This window comes from Theropithecus gelada, unplaced genomic scaffold, assembly GCF_003255815.1.
Source record: "Theropithecus gelada isolate Dixy unplaced genomic scaffold, Tgel_1.0 HiC_scaffold_838, whole genome shotgun sequence".
Classification (NCBI taxonomy): Eukaryota; Metazoa; Chordata; class Mammalia; order Primates; family Cercopithecidae; genus Theropithecus; species Theropithecus gelada.
In genome coordinates this window covers 1-8278 of record NW_020265127.1, presented here as the reverse complement: position 1 = coordinate 8278, position 8278 = coordinate 1, and the positions used below count along the sequence as shown (strand labels likewise).

At 54.2% G+C, this 8278-nt stretch overlaps 1 pseudogene across 1 annotated transcript; it reads right to left on the bottom strand.

Annotated features, from left to right (window-relative positions):
* Positions 1–446: 446 nt before the first annotated feature.
* Positions 447–6485, bottom strand: LOC112618037 (annotated as a pseudogene). Its single transcript, XR_003118007.1, has 2 exons — positions 6351–6485; positions 447–3245 (listed from the first exon to the last, which is right to left on the bottom strand). The product of XR_003118007.1 is annotated as a zinc transporter ZIP3 pseudogene (transcript).
* Between the last annotated feature and the right edge of the window lie 1793 nt (positions 6486–8278).

The following is an 8278-nucleotide window of genomic DNA, read 5'->3' as shown; positions in this document are numbered from 1 at the left end:
ACACACACAGACGCACATGCGCGCACACACACGCACAAATGCACACACAGACGCACATGCGCACGCACACACACATGCACAAATGCACATGCACACAGACGCACATGCGCACGCACACACATGCACAAACGCACACAGAGACGCACATGCGCACGCGCACACACACATGCACAAACGCACACGCACACAGACGCACATGCGCACGCACACACGCGCATGCACCCATGCACACACATGCACAAATGCGCGCACACACACACAAACGCACATGCGCACGCACACACACGCACGCACCCATGCACACACACACAGAGGCGCACACGCAGGTGCACATGCAAGCACACACACACGCACGCACCCATGCACACGCAGGTGCACATACAAGCACACACACACGTACACAGTGGTTCTCAACCAGGGCGATTCTGCCCGTGTGCACACCTGGCAATGTCCGGAAACATTTTTTATTTTCACAACTTGGGTAGGGGGAAGGTGTTGACATTTGGGGCTGGATTGTTCTCTGTGATGGGGCCGTCCTGGGCGCTGCAGGGTGCTGCTGAGCAGTGTCTCTGGCCTCCACCCACTCCAGGCCAGAAGCATCCCCAGTCCCGACAACCACAATGTCCCCAGACATGACCCAGTGTTTCCTCGGGGCAGATCACGCTGGGTGAACCTCTGCCTGGGTTTCCACGGAGAAGCCACTTAACTCCCTCACTGACCGCCGGCTGGTGCGTGCCTCGCTTGGGGACAAGCTCACAGGAACTCTAGCTACTCCCAAGAGACAGACGCTGATCAGGAGAGATGAGGCAGACGCACAGGAGCTGTGAACCAGGCACCATTTTGCAGGGGTGACTGAGAGCCTGGCCCTGCTGGGGGCTCAGGAGGAGGGACCTCATCCACCTGGCCAGCCCAAGGGCAGGGGAATGGCAGGGGAAGATTTGGGTGCTGTGAGAAGGCCACTGTGATGAGGGGGAGGGAAAAGCGAGCTCCCCGCAGTCGCCCAGGCCTGCAGTCAGAGGGTGACGGGGGTGACGCCATGACTCTGGGAGAAAAGGGGGGCTGGCAGTGGCCTCTGGGACGCAGGAGACATCAGACACAACCAAGATCTCCATCCTCGCAGTGCTGATGTCAGTCTCCACACGCTGCGTAACAAATGAACGCAGACTCGGCCACGCAGAACAGCAGGAATGTGGTGTCTCGGCTCTGAATGGCAGAAATCCAGGTGTGGGCTAGCTGGGCTCTATGCTCCAGGTCTCGCAGGGCTGGAACCAGGGTGTCGTCAGGGCTGAGATCTCACTGACGCCCAGGGTCGTCTTCCAAGCTCACTGGAGGCTGGGAGAGTCAACCTCCTCGCGGCTGTGGACTGAGGCCCCTGTGTCCTCGCTGGCTGTTGGTGGGGACGGCTTGTGGCACTGAGAGGCTGCCCTTGGATCCTCACTTCATGCCCCTCTCCTGGCACACCCTGGCTTTTTGCTTCTCCAAGACCAGCAGGAGGGGAGCGGCTCACCTGATTAGGCCAGGCCCACCCCCTCCCTTTGGATGAACCGTGTTAACTGATATGGGTCGGTCATCACAGCTGCAAAAAAATCCCCTCGGCTGGGATTCTGACATAATGGCAGAGTGACACCCACGGCAGTCCCAGCCCCACCCATACTCGAGGGGAGGAAACAGCATGGGGCGTGTGGAGCAGGGGCTGGAAGCTCGGGGGCCACCCTGGAACTCCACCCTGCCACACAGGCTCAGATGATTTAATCCCAGATAACAGCCCCTCTCCTCCTTTCTGGACACCAGGCACGAGGAAAAGCAGGGCTGGGGCGGGGTGGTTAGCTTAGGGCTTCTGTGCTTTCATTGGGAGGAAGGACAGGGGGTCCTCACATCTCCACCAAGCAAGTAACCAACACAAACTCAACCGTCACATCCGGCCCAGAGAGAGGAAGCCCCTCACCCAGGGTCACCCAGCAAGCATGGCCAGGGCTGGCCACAGTGTGGCCCGACAGGGGACCCATACTCTGGGCTGCTGATATGGGGGAGCTCAAGGAACAGGTTACCAGAGGACGATGCTGTCAGGAGTTGGGGTGGAAAGACTCCAAGATGGCCCCAGAAGCCCCTGCCTCCTGACAGACATACCCTGTGAGGTCCTGGCCACTTGAGTGTGGGAGGGACTTGAACTTGCTTCTAACCGGAAGGACACTGGGGCAGAGGGGGATACGTTGCCATCTCTGTATGACATAGGACTGTGCCCTCTGTCTTACACGGAGGCATGGCCATCTTCTCCATTTGCTGATGAAGGAACTGGCCATGCCGGGGGGGCCCACATGGCCAGGCTCTGAGGGCTGCCCCCAGCCAACAGACACTGACAAACAGACATCTTCGGTCTGACAACCAATGAGGAACTGAACCTGGCTTACAACCACGTGAGTTTAGAGGCTGACCCATCCCCAGTTGAACGTTGAGATGAGACCATAGCCCAGGAGACATTTTGACTGCTGCCTTGTGAGATCCTGAAGCAGTGCCCAGATCCCTGACTCACAGAAACTGTGAGATGATAAACGTGGGTAGTATTAAGATGCTAAGTTTGCTATAATTTGTTACGCAGCAGTAGCTGACTGATACAGGAACCGAAGAGAGGCCATGCTTTCCAGCTTCAGGACAGAGTGTGTGCTACCTGGGTGGGTGGTCTGGTCTGATTATCAGGTGACAACTGACGAGTCCACCTGTTGGGAATCCCAGGTCTAGTCCAAGCCCCTTGTTTAGCTGGGAGAGCACACAGACGGAAAGCAACCAGCTCACAATCACACAGCAAATTCACTTCCTACTTTCCGTCACCCTCACAGCATCAAGGCCTCCAATGAACTTGGTATCAGTGTTGAAAATGCATCAGAGTCCCTTGGCCATAAGGTGCCAAGGGCTGCTGCTAGCACCCAGGGAGCCCTTACCTTTTCCCTCACAGCAGGCAGCAGAGCATTGAAGCACGTGGCCAGAAACACCCCTCCTCCAAAGGCGTTGCAGAGAGACAGGATCTTTTTGGAGCGATGCGCCTTCTCAAAATCTGTCTCGATGATCTTCACGGGGAGCAGGGAGCCAAGCAGCATGAAGAAGAACACGCCCACCATGCAAAGGATTTTGGCCACTAGCAATTTCACCATGGTGGCGGCTTGGGTTGCTCTGGTCACCGCAGGGCCAAACCCCACGATGTGCTACCGAGCCCAACCACGCAGTTGGAGGCTCATGTCTTAGTCCAGCAACTGTGAACAGCAGGGGCATTGCATTAGCTTTTTTTTTTTTGAGACGGAGTCTCGCTCTGCCACCCAGGCTGGAGTGCAGTGGCATGATCTTGGCTCACTGTAACCACCACCTTCCAGGTTCAAGCGATTCTCTCGCCTCAGCCTCCCAGGTAGCTGGGATTATAGGCGCTTGCCACCACACCCAGTTGATTTTTGTATTTTTAGTAGAGACAGGGTTTCGCCATGTTGGCCAGGCTGGTCTCAAACTCCTGACCTCAGGTGATCTGCCTGCCTCGGCCTTCCAAAGTGCTGGGATTACAGGCGTGAGCCACCGCGTCCGGCCTCTTTTTTTTTTTTTTTTGAGACAGAGTCTCACTCTGTTGCCCAGGCTGGAGTGCAGTGGCCGGATCTCAGCTCACTGCAAGCTCCGCCTCCCGCATTCTCCTGCCTCAGCGTCCCGAGTAGCTGGGACTACAGGCACCCGCCACCTCACCTGGCTAGCTTTTTGTATTTTTTAGTAGAGACGGGGTTTCACCAGGTTAGTCAGGATGATCTCGATCTCCTGACCTCGTGATCCGCCCGTCTCGGCCTCCCAAAGTGCTGCAATTACAGGCGTGAGCCACTGCGCCCAGGCAGCTTTTTTTTTAGACAGAGTCTCGCTCTGTTGCCAGGCTGAAGTGCAATGGTGCAATCTCTGCTCACTGCAACCTCCACCTCCTGGGTTCAAGCGATTCTCCTGCCTCAGCCTCCCTAGTAGCTGGGATTACAGACATGCGCCACCACTCCCAGCTAATTTTTTTGTATTTTTAGTAGAGACGAGGTTTCATCGTGTTGGCCAGGCTAGTCTCGAACTCCTGACCTCGCGATCTGCCTGCCTCGGCCTCCCAAAGTGTTAGGATTATAGGCGCTAGCCACCGCACCAGGCCAGTTCTTCAGTTTTGGAACTCATACTGGTTTTCTTTGCTTCTCAATCTACAGACAACTGTGGGACCTTGTAATCATGTGAGTTAATACTTAATAAACTCCCCTTTATATATGTAACTATTCCATTAGTTGTGTCCCTCTAGAGAACCCTGACTAATACACTGTCTCAAAAAAAAAAAAAGTTCATCAAAACTAAAAAAAATCCAGGCGGGGTACGGTGGCTCACACTTGCAATCCCAGCACTTTGGGAGGCCGAGGCAGGTGGATCACCTGAGGTCAGGAGTTCAAGACCAGCCTGGCCAACGTGGTGAAACCCCATCTCTACTGAAAATACAAAAATTAGCCGGGTGTGGTGGCTGACACCTGTAATCCCAGCTACTCGGGAGGCTGAAGCAAGAGAATCGCTTGAACCCAGGAGGCGGAGGTTGCAGTGAGCCAAGATGGCACCACTGCACTCCAGCCTGGGTGACAAGAGCAAAACTCCGTCTCAAAAAAATAAATAAAAAAACTAAATAAACTCTAAAATTCCACTCCTCAGTCTCCCTGGCCACATTTAAAGTGCTCAGTAGTCACACAAGCCTACTTGACTTCTGTGGTTACTGTATTTGACAGCAAAGGGAACACTCTTGTCGCTGCAGAATGTTCTATTGGATGGTGGTGGTTCATGGCTTCCCCATGCCCCAAAATAAAGTCTAAACTCTGGACCCTGAGGCTGAGGCTCTGCACGACAAGCTCCTGCCTCGCCTTGGCCCACACTGGTCCTTTCTGTGCCAAACTCGCTCGTGCCTCAGGACCTCTGCATGGGTTCTCCTCTCTCCACCTGGAACATGCTCTCTTTCTCCTGACCTTCCAGCGATGCCTCCTTCTTCTCTCTTGCTTCACTGCATCCAGGACCCCTCAAAAGGGCCTCGCTCAGCCAGGTGTGGTGGCTCATGCCTGTAATCCCAGCACTTTGGGAGGCTGAGGTGGGCAGATCACCTGAGGTCGAGAGTTCAAGACCAGCCTGTCCAACACAGTGAAACACTGTCTCTACTAAAAATACAAAAATTAGCTGTGTGTGGTGGTGGGCACCTGTAATCCCAGCTACTCGGGAGGCTTAGGCAGGAGAATCACTTGAGCCCAGGAGGTGGAGGTTGCAGTGAGCCAAGATCATGCCATTGCACTCCAGCCTGGGTGACAAAGTAAGACTCTCTCAAAAAAAAAATAAAATAAAATTAGTTGGGCATGCTGGTACGCGCCTGTAATCCCAGTTACTCGGGAGGCTGAGGCAGGAGAATCACTTCAACCCAGGAGGCAGAGGTTACAGTGAGCCGAGATCGCGCCATTGCACTCCAGCCCGGGCTGCAGAGTGAGACTCCGTCTCAAAAAAAAAAAAAAAAGGGGGGGGCCTCCCTCTCTGACCGTGGCTGACTCCCGCCCTAAACCATATCCCTGTACCCGCCGGAAGGCCTGGTGCAGAAGATACTAAACACCGGGGGCTGAACACAGCGAGGAACGGAAGCCTGTGGGCACTGATAAGGGCCGCATTACCTGATGCAATGGCCCAAAATGGAGTCGGTTTCACCCTGGACCCCAAAATGTCACCATTCTTAGGTGGAATCTCAGCTCCTCCCCTGGTCCTTGAGTTTTCCCCAACTGGGATTTCTCTCCCACCATCAGCGCCAAGCGCCTCATGGCCCCGCTACCTCCCTGCGTTCAGGTCTTCGGGTCACTGCTCAGACGTCTCCACTCACAGCCCTCCCCGCCCCCTTCCCTGGTGTTATTTTCTTTCATTTTGTGCTACAGAGGGAACTAGGAATTACATTATTTTAAGTCGATTAAAGTCGTCCCGCCCCCCCCAGGCGGTGAGCTGGGCGGGACCAGGCTGTCTGTCTCGCTCTGGGCCAGCTGCACCCAGCGCAGAGCCACCCAGGCACACAGTAGGCGCCCAATAAAGACCTGTCCGGCATCTGGATGCCTCAGGCTGTACAGTGAAGGTGAGGGTGGCCTGCACGCTCTCAAACTGTAGACTGCTCGGGCCGGGATGCGGAGGGCGCGGGCTCATTCATTCAATCAGCACTTATTGAGCGCCTTCTGTGTGCCTCCCGCTGCCGGATACCGGAGTCGGGCCTCGGCTAACGTGCGGGTAGAATCCACCAGACCACCGGCCGCCCAGGGCCGCCCCGCCCTGCCGCCCCGGGTCCTCTCTCAGCCCGCACCTACCTCCCGGGGAACCCTTGTCCCCCGACAGGCGCCGCTCCCCGCCCAACCGCCGCGCAGTCTCGACCCCACAGACGCGGCCTGGAAAGGCCCCGCTCAGCGCGGCTGGCCCACGCCCCGCCCACGCCCCTGCCCATTGGCCTCCCCGAGAGCCACTGGCAGAACTTTCCATACTATTGGCTGCGGAACCTGCCACTCATATGCGACTCCACCTCTTCTACCGGCACAGGAAAGGGGTTTCCTCCCGCTGAGCGGCGGGCGCAGCCACCAAGCGGCGCCGACGGGAAACTCGGATCGGCGAGGAACGGTTCCGGCAGGATTGGGTTTCCAGAGCTGTCCAGGGGCATCTGGTGCTGAATCCCGCTTGGAAGGAGCTTGGAGGTGTGGACGGGAAGTGATTTCCAACGCAGGCGGCTCCTCTCTCAGTGTCCTCGCTGCTGATCCCCTTAGGGACGGCTGAAGAAGCAGCTTCATCCTTTCAACAAATCTCTGTTGATAGGCAGGAGGAATAAGTCCAAGAGATCGACCATACATCACGGTGGCTGCAGCTGGTAACAATGCATTACATACTGCAAAATTGCTAAGAAAGTAGATGTTACATGTTCAAACCATGAAAAAATAAGTATACGAGGTAACGCATAAGTTAAAAACCAAATCTTGGCAGGGCGTACTGGCTTACATTTGTAATCCCAGCACTTTAAGAGACCGAGGCAGGAGGATCGCTTGAGTCCAGGAGTTCAAGGCCAGCCTGGGTAGCATAGTGAGACCCTATCTCTAAAAAAAAAAAAAAAAATTTTTTTTTTTTTAGACAGAGTCTCGCTCTTGTCACTCAGGCTGGAGTGCAGTGGCACGATCTTGGCTCACTGCAACTTCCGACTCCCGTGTTCAAGCAATTCTCCTGCCTCATCCTCCCGAGTAGATGCAATTATAGTCGCATGCCACCACTCCAGCTAATTTTTGTGTTTTTAGTAGAGACGGTGTTTCACCATGTTGGCCAAGCTGGTCTCGAACTCCTGACCTCAGGTGATCCTCTTGCTTTGCCTTCCCAAAGTGCTGGGATTACAGGCATGAGCCACTGCGCTTGGCCCAATGACTTGATTCTAACAAATAGAAAATGGCAAACGAATGGGATGGCATTCTGCGATTAGACTCTGAGAGACTGTGACTTCTATTTTGCTAGCAGAGCCTGTCTCTCACCTGCTCAGCCTACATGCCTTGATAAAGCAAGCTAAGATGCTGGAGAGATCCACAGGGCAAGGAACTGAGAGTGTCCTCCAGCCAACGGTCAGCAAAGCAATGAAACCCTCAGCACAACAGCCCATAAGGAACCAAATGCTGCCTGCAGCCATGAGTATTATCATGAAAGAGGGTCCTGCCCCAAGTGAGCTTTCGGTTGACTGCTTCACTTCAATTGCAACCTTTGAAAGACCCTAAAACAGGGCTGTACACAGTGGCTCATGCCTATAATCCCAGCACTTTGGAAGGCCGAGGTGGGCAAGTCACTTAAAGTCAGGAGTTTGAGACCAGCCTGGCCAAGATGGCGAAACCCCATCTCTACTAAAAATACCAAAATTAGCTGGGCATGGTGGCGGGCACCTGTAGTCCCAGCTATTCAGGAGGCTGAGGCATCAGAATCATTTGGACCTAGGAGGCAGAGGTGACAGTGAGCTGAAATCATACCATTACACTCCAGCCTGGGCAACAGAGTGAGACCCTGTCTCAAAAAAAAGGAAGAAAGAAAGAGAGAGAGAGAGAGAAAGTAAAGAAAGAAAGAAAGAAAGAAAGAAAGAAAGAAAGAAAGAAAGAAAGAAAGAAAGAAAGAGAGAGAGAAAGAAAGAAAAAGAAAGAAAAGAAAGAAAGAAAGAAAGAAAGAAAGAAAGAAAGAGAAAGAAAGAAAGAAAGAAAGAAAGAAAGAAAGAAAGAAAGAAAGA